The sequence below is a fragment of the Meleagris gallopavo genome, chromosome 2 (genome assembly GCF_905368555.1).
Source record: "Meleagris gallopavo chromosome 2, MGAL_WU_HG_1.1, whole genome shotgun sequence".
NCBI classification, from domain to species: Eukaryota; Metazoa; Chordata; class Aves; order Galliformes; family Phasianidae; genus Meleagris; species Meleagris gallopavo.
The window spans coordinates 20,438,435-20,453,947 of record NC_139405.1 but is presented as its reverse complement, the minus strand read 5'-3'; the positions used below and the strand labels follow the sequence as shown (position 1 = coordinate 20,453,947).

General features: G+C 43.8%; 2 protein-coding genes across 4 annotated transcripts in view; one reads left to right on the top strand and one right to left on the bottom strand.

The window, feature by feature from the left end:
• Positions 1 to 5,068, bottom strand: part of PTPN14 (protein tyrosine phosphatase non-receptor type 14) — a 109,127-nt gene extending 104,059 nt beyond the window's left edge. Inside the window, exon 1 of the mRNA XM_085219248.1 lies at positions 4,931 to 5,068. The gene's annotated coding sequence lies outside the window, so the exon portion shown is untranslated. The remainder of the gene's footprint in view (positions 1 to 4,930) is intronic.
• A 10,162-nt stretch (positions 5,069 to 15,230) lies between these two features.
• Positions 15,231 to 15,513, top strand: part of CENPF (centromere protein F) — a 36,705-nt gene continuing 36,422 nt past the window's right edge. Inside the window, exon 1 of one of the 3 annotated variants that reach the window (XM_085219246.1) lies at positions 15,231 to 15,301. The gene's annotated coding sequence lies outside the window, so the exon portion shown is untranslated. Of the gene's footprint in view, positions 15,350 to 15,513 lie in introns of all 3 variants that reach the window. The other 2 variants (XM_010706708.4, XM_019612670.2) reach the window with 2 other exon arrangements.

The window sequence follows — 15,513 nt, the reverse complement described above, 5'->3', positions numbered from 1 at the left end:
TAATTATCATCATCAATAAAAAGCTAAAGGCATTTTATCTACAAGGTAGTGAATGCCTCCTCTCAAAGGAGGGAGTTCTATGATAAGAGCTAATCTAAAAAACCCAAGGAATGCAAACTATTTTCTCAGTTGTAAAAACATGAAAGAATTGCACAAACACAAGTTAAAGCAACTGCTGGTAACCTCACGCTTCTCCTACACATCCAGCTTAGCCAAGGCGAGTGCTCTGACTCAAGGAAGTCCCAAAGAAAGGCATCACTTTGATGTACCTGCATGAAAACACGGACATTTCCATTCACTTCATTTTCTGAGCTCAGAAAAGCAGTGCCATGCCATCTTCAAAGAAGCTTTGGCCCTTTCAGTGGGGACGTCAGAAAATCAATTTGTAATAAATAAACTTTCTGTGAAGCCTAAGCATATATAAAAAAACCACAATATTTCAATTCCACCTGCATTAAATAGAACCACTGCAGTGGGTTACAGGAACTGTTACAGTGGGCCCGATCACCAGCCACTGCCCTGCTTCTAACAGCAGCTTACCTTACATCCCCTCAAGAAAACATAACAAGCATCACAGCAGACACTTGTAGCATGATTTGTTATAAGGGAAATTTCTTAATACCTGTCAGATAGTGCTTGATTTATGGCCTAGAGCACCATGGTTAGCATCCCTTCAGCTGACAGCTGGAACCATTCCTTTCATCCCTATAAGCAGGACACTTTCCTTTTTCATCCTACCAGGCTGCTGGTTTGTATGATTACCTTTGACAGGAAGTAATACCATTATTTGCTTTAAGAAATAAATTAAAAAAATAGTGATTTAGCAGCATTATATATGTTGCCTTGCAAACTACTCCCTACATCTAGACAGTGTACTAAACCAAAGGGTACTTAGCACTTACTAATAGACAATCATTATTTTGCACATGTATTATCCTACCTCCTCTCATTGATCCCTCCAAAATGAAACTACACTAACATTTTCAGTTCAACTTCACATGAGCATTTTCCAATCTCTCTTCTTTGATAGAAGATCACAAATTTAGTATTCCAGGGGGATTTGAGCATGTTTAATAATCTCCTTTGTGTTACTACCACAGCATTTCACAGCAACCACCACTGTTCTCTTCTCCTTGATGCTAAGCATTAAGAAGGTGCACAGGTGCACAAATGAAAACTGCTGAAGTCTTCTTCCCCACCTTAATACAGTTAATTTACAATCCATGTTACATCCAGTAACATGAACAAGTAATGTGATTATTCCCTCCAACAAGCATATTCTTGAATTTATCGACATCATCTGCTATACTTCCCTTTTACCCAGCTTTCTTGGATTTCCTTTACAATTTCGCAGTCTTCTTCAACCTTGTCTAATCCAAATACTTTTGCATCATTAGCAAGTTTTGGCACAGCATCATTCACCCAATTTATTAGATCACCAACATACGCATTCGCCACCCCCTGTTGTTTCTACATCACCTGGTAATTTAAGGTTTACAGACAAAAAAAAAAGTTTAAAAAAAAAAAAAAGGTTCTTAGTCATAAAGGGCATCATTTCAGCAAGGTACTGGTGAAATAAACAGGAAAGGAGCAGTCTTTGAGAACTAGGAAGCGAGCTTGCACTTTCCAAAAGCCTGGCACTGAACAAAGGTCAGTCTCTAAACTTCTGATTAGCAACACCCCATGCTACAGAACATCACAGTGGGCTGTAGGACAGCATTCTCTCAAGGATATCACCCATTCAACATTTCACACATGTGTCTCCCTCAAGAAAAATCCTCTGTTTAGAAACTCTTCTTAGCGCTAGTTAAATTTATGCTTCATCAGTGATAAATTTGTAGTCACGACTTTTTCAAAAGTTGTTCATCTATAGTTGATTATAATACATATGACTGCTTACTAACAACAACAGTGGAAAATACACTTTACAACAAAGATGCACGTTCCTTTTATGTACACACTTTGCGCTGCATCAATCTCGAGCCCGTAATTCCAGGTGACGCTTTCAACATTGACAGAGCTGACCTTGGGAGATACTTTGAAGAGCAATCTTGAAGCCTTTTTTCTAACTCTTCTTCATGTCTAAAGCCAAAAATATTGATCAGTATTGCTCAGAAGGTAAGCCACTGCATCTGCATAGTGGCAGCAACTTCAGCTGAGCACCACCTAAGATGAGGCCAAATTTCATTAAAGTATATGCTGACAGTTGAAGAAATTAAAATATTTCTACTCCTTTGATTCTTCACATAAAACCACCCTTGAATTCATAAAGTTTGCTTAAAAAATGTTCCACTGTATGTCAACAAACAAAAAATAACAGCAGACTTGGTGAAAATCATTCTCATCGATTCAAAAGAAAAGTAACTCAGCCACAATAATGTGCACAAACTAAAAGGCATCGTATTAACCCATCAAAATCAGACGATTTCATGAAAGAGATGAAGACCAATCAGGAAAACTCCCATAACCTTACTAACACTTAATGCCAAACTCAATCCTTTCACACTCCAGAGTCCTCCTCAACCCCCCCATGCTGGCCAAGGCAAAGGGGACAGGGGCAGAGTGATGGGGGACACCTCCTGCCTTAAGGCCCGTTCCTACATCTGTAGGTAACCTTATAAGCTCAGAGCATGCTGCAAGGCAGCAGGCTGTGCAGCAGCCCTGTGCAGAATCTGGGCATCTGCAGTATGGGGGGACAAATGATACTTGCTCTGGGCACACACAGAAGCAGAGACAAAGGCAGCCGAAAGCAGCCCACGAGTTTTGTGGGCTCTAGCATTAGGCAGAGGAGGGCAAACATACCATGATGGAACAGAGCTTTTTCAGACAAAGTTTCAGAGAACCTCAAGCACAGATTCCTCATACGAGGAGCAATAACTGCAGTGCCACCACATGAAACCAAGAACTCCTCTTCTGGAGCTCCAGAAGGTATTCGGCCAAGGTGTGTTGCACTTGTGGTAGACCTGGACATCAAAGAGACTTTTTGGCATGAAAATTAAGCCTTTATCAAAATCTTCTTATAATTGAGCTGAACACAGATGCACAACTATATATATATACTAAATATTATAGCCTAGTTCTTCCATACATTTGTAACTATTAATAATAAACAAATTCCACAGTTCCCAAAGTAATAGTCATGAATATGAATTTAAGCACATGGGTTGAGTCTTTGAAGGACTAAGACCTGTGACTGACTGAGAACTTGCTACGATCTGCACACCAACAGTGGTTACATCAGAAACACAGAATCAAACACAACCTTACTGAGTACGAGGAGAAACAAGTGAAGACTAACCCCTTTGGCTGCAGTGGTATCAAACAGACTTAGAACAAAGAAACAGCACAGTTACCAGAAGTATGTAAGCAAATATTTTTTTAAAAATATGAAATACTTTCTTCAAGACTGGAGGAGTCACTGGCAGCCAAGGAGATCTGCTAAGTGCACGGGAGCAGATCCACTTGACAGGAAGCCAATCCACTGTTATACTGTGCTAACTGACTGACAGGCTGGACAAGGATGGCAGGAGAGCAGTCAAGGCAATCAACATGGATTGCTAATTAACTCTCTCCAAAACTATTTCTTCTGCTATCACCAAAATATTTATCAGACCCGCTTAAAAGCATTCACCAACATAGAGCAGCTTAGAGAGTAGCCCTGAGGCCCCAGCCTGCACCGTGACACCCTCAGAGCCAAACACTCCACAGCCATGCCCTCAAGCCCAGCACACACAGGTGCCACGGAGGGACGGATGGCCACAGGCCTGGGGAGCACCTTCCTGCTGATGGGGCCAAGCAGGCAGTGCTCCCAATGTTCCTACTGCCACCTACTGCATACACACAAGTGCCCTCTGCCTGCGAGCAGCTCTGGCACAGCCTCCCACAAAAAGTTCAGAGAAGTGCTGTCAGCAACAAAGCAGGGCCTACAGCTTATTTGCATTGCTCTGATACCAACATGCCGAATGTTACACCATATAAAGAGCGCTGCTTGCCAGTGACTGACCTTCCAGAGGGTGAGGGCTGTGTGATGCCTGCAGACTGAACATCACAGCCCGATAAGTGGTCCCCAAAGTGCCTTCCCCGCGATGGAGAAGCTGCAGGTGGCACTCGGGGGTGGGGGGAACCATCTGCCATTTCACTGGCAGATTTCCCCAGCTCGGAGGAACTTCAGCATGTAACAGTGTTTCTGGAATAGCGGGAGCCAGCAGTAGTTAAGAGCTCAAAGGAAAAGAAAGAAGCAGCTTCTCGCAGAACTATTTCTTTCAGCTATGGTTTCAGGCAACCAGCCAGAAATCCCAGAAAACTTTCTGGGAAGCGGTGCGTTGAATCAGAGCCTCTACCGACCTCTGTTTGCTTCCACCTCGGTAAAGTTACAAACAGCCGAGGAGATGCTCACGATAGGAGCGTGTGGTAACGTGATGCAAATCGCAGATAAAGCCCCGTCGATAGGAAGACGCCAGCACACGGTCCGTCCACGCGCCACACATACATTATGTAAGCCCGTCCCAAACACGCTCCTTAAAGCGAGCCCGGAACCCTCCCGGGCACCGCTGCTGTGTCACTGCCCCCCGCCCGGGCACATCGCGGTGCAGCAGCAACAAAGGCGAAGGTACCGGGGTGGTGAGAGGCGCGGGCACGGCGACAGAACCCGGCGATTTGCGAGCACCCACCAGCGCCGCCCGTCCCGCAGATCGCACCCCGCGGCCGGCCGGGCTGTCCGAGCCCGCTCATGGCAGCTGGCCGACCGGCGCTCCCGGCCTGAGCTGAGCTATTTTCGTCGGTTACGAACGGCAACGAGCTGCAAGAGCAGAGCGCGGCGAGCGACGAACCCCGCGGAAGGGCCGTCCGCAGCACGGAGCGGAACGCGCTCGCGGGACGGCTCGGAAGGCGGCGGGACCCAAGCGCGGCCAACTCGGCGGCGGCTCCTTACCTGCTGGGCGGCGGCTCCGGCTTCGTGCGCTCCCGCGGGAGGCGGCTCTCCCGGCCCGGAAGGCAGCCGCCTTCCTCCCTGCGGGGAGACCCGCTCCCGCCGCCCCGGCCCGGCCACGGCGAGGAACTTCGGCGGGGCGGGCGCAGCTGGGGCCGCCGGCGGCGGCGCGGGGGGCCGGGACGCCCGGAGCTGCTGCCGTCGCCCGCGGGCTGCGGGCAGGAGGAGGCCGGGCGGGAGGGAGGGGACTGCCGTCCCGCGGGGGCGAGCGAGCGAGCGAGCCGGAGGCGGCGGGGCCGGGGCTGGGCTGGGGCCGGGGCGGCGCGGGGAGTCACGGCCCAGGAATGCCAGGAATGTGGGGCGGCCGCTGCGGCCGCGGGGCCCGGAGACGTCGGGACGCGACTTGGGATTTTTTTTTTTTTTCCTTTTAAATCTTTAAAAAAATAAAAAATTCCCCCGCCCTAACGAAAGAAGAGGGCTGAAACCCACCCAGAGGAGGAGAAGGGAAGAGGAGGGAGGAAGAGGAGGGCGCAGGCCGCTGCCAATGGGGGCGGCCGCCCGCAGCAGCCCTCGCAAGGAGGGCAGCTCTGCCAAGTTTGGGGCAGAGCCGCCACGCCTGCCCGCCCCTTTCCCGCCTCCCGCCGCGCGTGGCTGAGAGGGGACGGCCCGGCCGCGGCCTCCGCGCACGTGTACCGGCCCGCGGCGGCGGAGCCCCAGCGGGGGCGAGGCCGAGGCCGAGAAAGGGGTGGGAGCACGGCACGAGGTGAGCACCTTCGGAGGGACGAGGGGCCGAAAGAGGCTGGGTGGAAGTGGGCCAGGGATCTCCTGCGCTCCCCTCTGCCTTCCTCTCATAACTCCCTATTAGTATCTCATGGTCTGGCTTTAATAGCATCACCTCTTTTGCCAACTTCCACTTCCCCCACACACAAATTCAGTCACGGTTTTTTTTTTATTTTTTTTTTTATTTTTCACAGAATGGACAGGGTTGGAAGGGACCTCGAGGATCATGAATCTCCAACCCACATGCAGGGCCACCAACCTCCACATTCAATACTAGCCTAGGCTGCCCAGTGCCCCATCCAATCTGGCCTTGAACACTTCCAGGGACAGGGCATCTACAACCTCTGTGGGCAGCCTGTTCCAGCACCTCACCACTCTCTCTGTAAAGAACTTCCTTGTGACATCCAATCTAAATCTCCCCTCCCTCAACTTAAAACCATTTCCCCTTGTCCTGTAGTTATCAACCCTTTCAAAGAGTTGATTCCCCTCCTGTTTGTAGGCTCCCTTTAGGTACTGAAAGGCTGCAATGAGGTCACCCCCCAGCCTTCTTTTCTCCAGGCTGAACAAGCCCAGCTCCCTCAGCCTGTCCTTATGGGGGAGGTGCTCCAGTCCCCTGATCATCTTTGTGGCTCCCCTCTGGACCCTCTCCAACCGCTCCCTGTCTTTCTTGTACTGGGGGCTCCAGACCTGGACGCAGTACTCCAGATGGGGCCTCACAAGAGCAGAGTAGAAGAGGACAATCACCTCCCTATCCCTGCTGGCCACCCGTCCTTTCTCCATTGTAGCACTTTCAGCCTCTTGCTCACTGCGTGACTTTCACCTTCCACAGGGGGGTTATTCCTCACCCAACAGCACAGAGAGAGAAGCAGCGGTGGAGCCATTCCACACTTGTGGCATTGCACATCGCTGGAGAGCAAGCAGTGTATAAAGCTGCTTTGAAACTGCATGAAGCATTCAGGATGCCTGGTGCTCAGCAGGTGTGGGAAAGCCCTTCCCATAACTGCTGCAAGGAGAAGGGGCAGAGTACAGCGGGCTGTAGGAAGCAAGGAGCACCATCACTGCCATGGGCAGATCACACCAGGCCAGAACGCTTAAGACTGGTGTATTAGAAATGACGTGTGACCTCCCTTGCTTGTCATAACTGATGGTCAATTTGCAATTCTTTTTGCACTGTATTACATTTTTTTAATGTTAGCCACATTCCAAAAAGCGTATCCAAATGTGAGTGGGACACCTGTGTAAATGTCAAGTTTACACTTGACGTATTCCTCTAAAACTGTGACAACAGGACTTGTACAAACTGGAAAACTATGAAAAATAGTACAAACTTAGGGCTGAAACTACGAGTTGCAGAGTATTTTTGCTGCTTGTACACTTTATTGAAGGAGTACGTGAGTAGATTCAAAGGAGTCATTATTAATCCGATTAATAATGATAAGAAGATCAAGAGCTGAAAGAGGGCAAAATAGCATGGATTCTTGATTTTGATAGATAAGTAATTGTATTTAAATACTGTATACTGAATCATGGGCCTATGCCTTACCTTTGCCATAATATTAGTATAATTACATTTTGCAAGAAAAGTCCTTTTCATCTAAGACTTTCAAATGTTTTATAAGTGCCAGACCTTAATGAAGAAAGTAATTATCCCCAAAGGGCTACACTGAGGCATTAAGAAGTGACACCATTTAAGATTGTTACTTGAATTAGATTAGACCGCATATAGATACAGAGCTTTCAGTGGCAATCTGGAAGCACCATCAGATGTCAGATGATAAGATGGGGCTCAGAGCTGCTGTGCTCTGAAGTTAAACAGTTCAACTTTATGCCAGTAAACAGCTTCCCCCTCCCAAGTGGATAGTTGCATGAGAGAGCAGCGTGCATCAGAACTCAAACTGAACTTGTTAGATTCCTGTTGTGTTCTCTGCACAGTGAGAGGTGTAAATTCTTTGTTTTTAAGATGGTAAGGATTGACTTTTGCAGCTGTGCCTCAGTGTGAGCTTGTGGTTTAGCAGTTGGCCACTTTTACTTTCACAGGTTGCATTTGAAGAAAACTTATTCAGTGACCTCAATTGCAAATGAAGTTGCTAGTTGCTCACAAATTCAGGGCGGGAGGTTTTATGTATTGCCTACCTGCAGCACAATTCCCTAGAAGAAATAAAAACAGACAGCATAAGTGTAGTTGGACTGTTTGTCAGCAAGAGCTTCTGCTCGACAAACTCTGCAAAATTGAATGTGTTTCAAAGTTATCCAACCAAGAGAAGATTCTGAAACTGGGAATTGCGAAGACAACTACTTTTTTCATGAGATTACTTAATGCAATGTCTATGTTATACTCTCAGTGACTGTAGCTAGAGACTCTTTAGAAGTACATAGCTTCATTGAGATTATCGCCAGTTACTGCAAGGAGTCTTCCATAAGCATTTTGTATTGTTAGTGCTACTATCCCTTACAAAGGCTGTTGAAACTTTGAATCTTTATGTACAGTTTTGTTATCCCAAAAGCTGCTAGGAGTACATGACTCTGGGATTAAAACAGAATTCTTACTACTTAGTGGAGGATGATTTCATAAAATATGGAAACAGAATTAGGTGTTCAAAAGTTTTGTATTAAAATGATACAAATCATTCATTTGGTTCTAAACTTCTATGCTGGTTCAAATTTGCCCGTAAAACTGATGGGTTAATCTTCTATCAGTCACATACAGGCTGGGCTATGTATTATCTTTCTGTGCCACTGAGAATCATGTTACAGCATTTTATTTTATTTTTGGCTGAAAAGGTGACAATTCTAAATAATATTTAGAGACTTTATTGACTTAGCATAATAATTTATGGAATTTACCTCCAAAATATTATCTCAGCTCTGGTATATCAGGTATATCTGATATATCTTTACTCTCAGTTTCTTCTACAACTTCATCAAGGTTATTATACTAAGATGTTCCATGGAACAGTAGAGTAGATGGGAAAAATTACTGACAGAGGACTATGCCTTAGCTACTAGTCTTCTGTGTGATCCAGGGCATGTAACAGCACATCCCTGTACCTTAGTTTTCTTCTCTGAAAATTGACATAGTGATAGCAATCTCAAGAAGGTGCATTTTGATTTGCAGATGAAAGCAGTGTATAGAACATACACGTTATTTAAAAAAAATAAAAAAGTCCAAATAATGGACGTGACGGGCTTGAATGTTGTCTCAAAACCCTTGTGATATGTTGTAGCCCAACAACTGTTCGGCTTAACCAAACATTTAACTATCAGCAGAGGAAAATTGATTTTATCTGGGTCAAAATTCAGTAAACGTTTATGTCAGTGTTATCTGAAGAGTGATGTGCAATTAATTTTTGAATATCTTAGCACCTTGAGAGCAAGACCAGTATTAAACATATTTTGAATGTATTTAAACCGAGGCTCAAGCAATTTCTGAGTCTTGTTATAACATGGAAAAATCTCAGTCCTTGTTGGTTGGTGAAACCATGTCATAACCTGTTTTGTATAAAAATGTTTTTAAGCTGTGCTTAAGCAACAGCTGGTGGTTTCTCCTGTGAACGGTAGATGATGTTTAATTAGCCTTACCGTCATCTACATTACAATCAAAGAATGCAGTTGCAACACATTCCCGATTTGTATTGTAAATGTGACCCTAACTGTGTTCCTAAAATCTCTGTCATGTGCTACAGCTGGGTACACTGACCTGATTGTAATGTAAGCAGAAACTTAGTGCACTAATATAAATTCCTTTTCCTAAAATCATACTCATTCTTGTTAAATTGATACTTTCAATCTTTGAAGCTTACCACAAGCAAAAAAAAGTTTAGTTCTCTAGTATTCTCTGCTCTCATTAATTATTCCAATTAATGGTGCTTCTCAAAGTCATCTCTTAGAAAAGGAATTTGGATTACACAATCTTGGAAAACAAACCTGTTGCCACCAAGCATGAGCTAACATGTTATAGTACTCTACAGCTTATCACAGGCAAGCCAGCACCCGGTTTTGTAGACCAGAAAAAGCCTTGGTTGATTATCTGCGCAAATAAACTATGCTTGTTGAATATTCTAGTTTGCTTATAGTCTGCCTGAGGACTTACTGAATACCTGTGCCTCTTTTTAGGTCTGCAGTAAGAGTTGCGAAATGAAAAACATTTCAGCATTTGTGAGTAAAATAATGAACTTTAGATTTCATGGTTATAAGCACTGTCAATGGAACGAACATGAGCAATATACCTCTCTGTGCATATGTAACTGCTGCCCAAGTTAAAATAGCGTAATGTTCAGGACAGAATGTTTTTCCATTTTCATAGATTTAGTTTGTTACTTTTGAATGTATCATTACAATAGTCATAAGATCTTCAGATTTCTGAGACACAGCAGTCTCCTGGGGGGGATATCACTAGCTTTCAATAGAAGTTAAATTAACTAATCTAGCATTATAATGATAAACCTAAATGCATAAATTTCTGCCCCATTATGTAACATACTCTATGTGTGTATAACACCTGGCTGAATAGCAGCATAGTAAGTCTACACTGTAGGTATAAATAAAAGCAACTCGACAATCAAAAATTGTCAGCTTGTAGCTTTAGGACCCAATTTGTCAATGCAGCTTAGCACAAGCATACCTTGTGATTTAGTTTTTCCATAAATCCATGGGATTTAGCAGCACACCTAGGAGCACACAACTGATTTGTAGATATTTTAGCTGCTGCTCACTTCTGATAGTCATAATCTTTATTATGTATTTATCAATGCGTGTCGGCATTGATTTAGATGTCAGATTGTGAGCACCCAGGTTTGAAAACATCTAAATGCCACTCCAAGATAAATTGTTTCTTGAGAAAGCAAAGAGTTTATGCCGTAATCTGATGTCTGTGTTGGGGGCTGTCACAAAGTTGTGTAACTTGAATTGAGCCGTTGATGTTTGGGCACAAGAGCATGTTTGAATAGGAGAGTTCTGTAAAACTTAAAGACTTTCTAAAATCAAACTTGAAGGGCACTGCAAAAGACCAGTGTTTCGGCCATATGGACCTCACCTTTTTGAAATCTCTATATTGTTTCTAACAGAGTCCTGATTCTCATTTTATTTTGAGTCCAAATTCACTCAGAACAAGTTTCCTATTAATAATTTTGGAATGTTGAGAGTGCATAAATATTATTTTGTATGCTACCATTCCACGCACCTTAGAAGGTTTTAAAACACACACAAACATTTCCCAAAAACTATGTATGGTGACGTTCTTAATTACCAACTGATAAAAGGTTTCAGCAGTATATGTACAAAATAGGAAACAAGTACAGATTTTCAGATAATAACTACATAACAGTAATATAAAACTGTTAGATATAAAGTCTATATATAATATTTTTTATCTAAAAATATATAAATCAAAAGGGAAACAAAGTGAATGCTCAAGGTTTTTAGTTTAGATACTTCATGGGAATGGGAGATTCAATTGAAAATTAAATCCAGCAAGGACAGGTATAACAAATGCTCAAGAATTTGGAAGAACAGAGAAGTCAGTGAAGAAGTAAAATTTCACATTTCTGAAGGCAATCATACAGATAAGAGCCTCTAAGAAAAACAGAAATTAGTAATAAGTAAAAGAGTTAAAGATGACAAAGTGAGGAAATTACTAAAGATTAACAAAAGATAAAGCTTTTCTGGAGAGTTGCAACAAGCCAAAGAGGTAAGGTAATTGCCAACAGGCACTTTCTAAATGCCTCACTTTAAAAAGTCAGGGATCAAGATGGAAGGCAGAGATGGCTGTGAAAGGCAGATGGCTTTTAATTTCTACGCACTGCACTTTTTTCTTAACTGCTTTTCTCTCGCTTGAACAGGATGGTCCTTTGAGTAGATGTACCATTAATCCTAATAAAAATGGTGGCCAAAGAGAACATGTAATCTATGGACCCATGAAAGTCAAGGAAGAGTAGGCCATAAAGGAAATAGGCTCCTATCTTATCAAAAGTCTGCTGAAACCTGATTACTCCTTGTCTGTAAGATATTGCACCATCTGATAGTACAATGAATTTATTTTTAGTATAAATATCTGGAGAGTGAAAAAATATGCTTGGTATTGCCATTTCTAGCAGGCAGCAGAACTGTAAAAAGAGGGGATTCACCACTAAGAAAAAAAAGAATTCCAATTTTCTTTACAGCTCAGAAGCTGGTAATTAGAAGGCCCGGACAATATAGACTTGATGTGTCATATCATAATGCAATTGCTGTAATTATTTATCATTTTCTTTACATATGTGCACATTAGTTCTGTAAATGTGCTAATGGCTGCATTCACCATCTCTTGCACAGAATGGTTTTAGAACAGGAAGAAGAGAGACACAAATGTCTTTTCACTACTATTTGCTATAGCTGTATATCTCAGTTCTTCAGGTCAAGACAGCAGCTGCGCACTTAAATAATAAACACTTTTTGTTTGCATTCTTCTGTTCCTCTGCCCTTCCAATATACTAACAAGCGTTAAACAATGAACAACCCTCTTTATTTTTTATTCTTTATATTTTTAAACAGTTTTACTGTTGTTTGCATTAATTATTTTTTTCCTTGTAACAGCTCAATAGCTTTAAATTCAAAGATTAAAGTTTACAAATGCATATACTATGGAAAAAAATTCTTACTGTCACTTATGATAGACAAGTGTTAGGCATTAGAGCATGGGAAGACAGTGTCTTGATGCGTAATATTTTGTCTGATTCAAGCTGGTGTCACCACTGACTGAGATTTAGTTCTGCCTGCTCAAGCCTGAATATTCCTACTCTGTTGAGCTGTATCAGGCACTTGCCTGACCTCATAGTGCAACAGTTTGGAAGCCCAAGCCGTGTACAAGGCTGATGCTACTGGAAAATCTTTGGGTAGTATTATGCTCTTTGCCAGTTTAACCATCTTGCCTGGCAGTTGAGCTGAGCACCAAGGCTGGCATAAGGGAGCAGGTGGCAGTGTGCAGGTGGGGAACAGGAGGGAACGCATGAATGTGGCAACGTTGCCTTGAGGTGTTTCAAACTTCCACAGAGCCGCACCCATGGGTTCCTGTCCAGCACCTGCATGTGATTCACTGTGTCACCTCAGACAACCAGCTAACCTCAGACACCTTTTCTGTACTAGGAAACCTACCAGGTGCTCAGTAGGTGATGTGATCACCAAACAATAGGGCAGCTGTGGGTGTTTTATCTGCTAATATGCTCATCCTGTTGACCCTAGGACTGGTGTCAATATGAGCACTTCAGTAATGGTTTCTCTTAGTAGATAAGTACTGTGGTTCTCACAACAGAAATGCCCCGTATCCTCTGTGAACAAAGTTATGGTTTATCACTTGTGACATGCTGTTGTCTCTGATTTTCTTAATTAACTAAAAAAAAAAAAGTGCAGGACAGTTCAGTTCAATCTTTTTTAAAAGCTTAAGACTAGATACTTAAAAATGTAAAGTGTGAGGCCATCGTAATGTTGCCTTTACATTCACTGTGATCACTGAACAAGGTGTGGGTTTTGTGGAGAAACATAATCAAATGAAGAAGGATAATGTCAAACTAAGGGTATATGAACAATCAAGCGCTGTATTTTACAACAGTTGCTCACTGGGCTGTATTAATGCAGATTTAACTTTGTAACTCCAGTGCTAACACCTAAACTGCTAACTTCTTAGTTACCTACTCACACTGGCAGAGAAAGAGAATTGCATTTTCCGGAGGCAAGAGGCATCATCTCTTAGCACAGGGTGGGGCTTGGGTGAGGCTGAAGGAAGCGATACAGCTTTCTTCTCTTTCCCCTTCAACCTGGCAGAGCTTTTGCATCCCCAGTGCCTGATAGGAGAGCTGGAAAGCTACAACCACGTCAAATGCTGAGGGCCCGGCCCATTTCTCTGCCTGGGCAGAGGAGAATGCTCCAGTCTTCAAGTGCTCTTTGATGTGTGTGTATATATATAAACACACACATATACATATGTATGTATACACACATGAAATAGACTTTACCTGACAGATTCCACATCTGGCAAGGTGAGGGAGAAGCTCTACCTGGCTTCTGCTCCTTGTAGTGTAGCCTCCCAAGCAGGCTGGGATTTTCCCATCAGAAGATCATTCTTCTCCATTTTTGCTCCTTCATGTGCTCTGACATAAGCTATAGTAATATAAGTCTAACCTTTAGTGGTTTTTGTATTCTACTTACTATTTTGGAGTTTTACCAAAATTATAGAAAGGAATGCACGCAACAAAAGGCAAATGGTGATTTTTAACATTTGGTAAGACATTACTGCAATTTCAAGAATAAGAAAAAGCCACTTCACAAGGCTGAGGTAGTTCTCTCCCTCCTCAAAATTAGGGAATTAGAAAGACCTTTAGAAAGACTTCAAGAATTCTAGCTAATGGAGAGTAGTAAACATAATTAAAAGTAATAGGTGAGCTAATGGTTGCTGTTAACGCCCTTCATAACTTGCTATTATTTGTTCATAGTATTTGGCTTAGTCTTGGTACCTTAATACTTTAATATTACATTTCCTAGTATTTTTGTATCTTTGTGTTTATTAATATACACAGTACTCATGAGCCTATTGTGCAAAATAAGGTTGATATACAAAAGAAAGGCAAGTTTTTGTACTCTCCATGAGTCCTTTACGCTTTCATGATAATTAATTAATAAATAATTGTGAGGTATAGAATAACTCATTTTCTAATTCATTATCAACAGAAACTCAGAACGATTTGGACCCTTAGAAATATGCTTCAGAACAACTCTCATCTTTAAGTTTATAGCAGCAGTCAGGCTTCCTAATTTAGTTTCAGATATTCAGGAATTCATCAAACTTCAGCTTAAAAGCTCTGCATGCATCGACACATTCGTTTTTCGTGTTTTGTAAGGACCCTGAAGGCTGCCTTTACTCTTTTGCGCCCATTCCTAAAAATACACCCCTGATCCTTAGAAGTCAAAGTAGTTTCAGTGAAGCCTCCCCTGTTGAATGAAAAACAATACATGTAAGCACGGTGAGCATTTTTCTTCTGGCAGATTGTCGTCAGGACAGAGAGAATGGCCTCCAGTTGCAGCAGGGGAGGTTCAGATTGGACATCTGGAAGAATTTCTTAGGAATAGTGGTGAAGCACTGGCACAGGCTGCCCAGGGACGTGGTGGAGTCACCGTCCCTGGAGGTGTTCAAGAACTGAGGGGACGTGGCACTGAGAGACATGGCATGCGGGCATGGTGGGGATGGGTCGGCAGTTACATTAGATGATCTTAGTGGTCTTTTCCAACCTTAATGTTTCTATAATTCTATAACACCGGGATACATTTTTCCTTCTTTCAACATAGAAGTTCACTGGGGATGGGGAAAAGGTGCTTTTGGACAAAACGCCTTCCGCCCGTTACCCCCTCCCAGCGCCAACCGCCGCTCTCCCGGCGGAGCACAACCCCCGATACTGTTTGAACGCAGCCGAAGCAACCAATCCCCGCAGCCGGCCGCTCGGCGCCGCGCGCTCATTGCTGGCGGGGCGGGCCCGGCGTGGGGCAGCGGCCAATCAGCGCGCTCCGGCTGAGCCGCCGCCTGGGCGTGCACAACGGCCGCCGGTGCAGCGGCTGCTTCGAATAACGGCGGTGAGCGGCGGGACCGGCAGCTGCGGCTCCTCGCAGGGTCTGCTGGTGGTGAGGGGTTGGGGCCGGAGGGTGGGTCAGACTGAGCTGCGTGTCCTTGCTTCTGTCAGTAAGGAGCGGCTTTTAGCGCTGAGATCTGCATTATCGGTCTGCAAAGGGCTTGGAGGGGTGAAGCATAGCTGCAGCTTGAAATTGCACCGTTGCTTTGCAGGGGG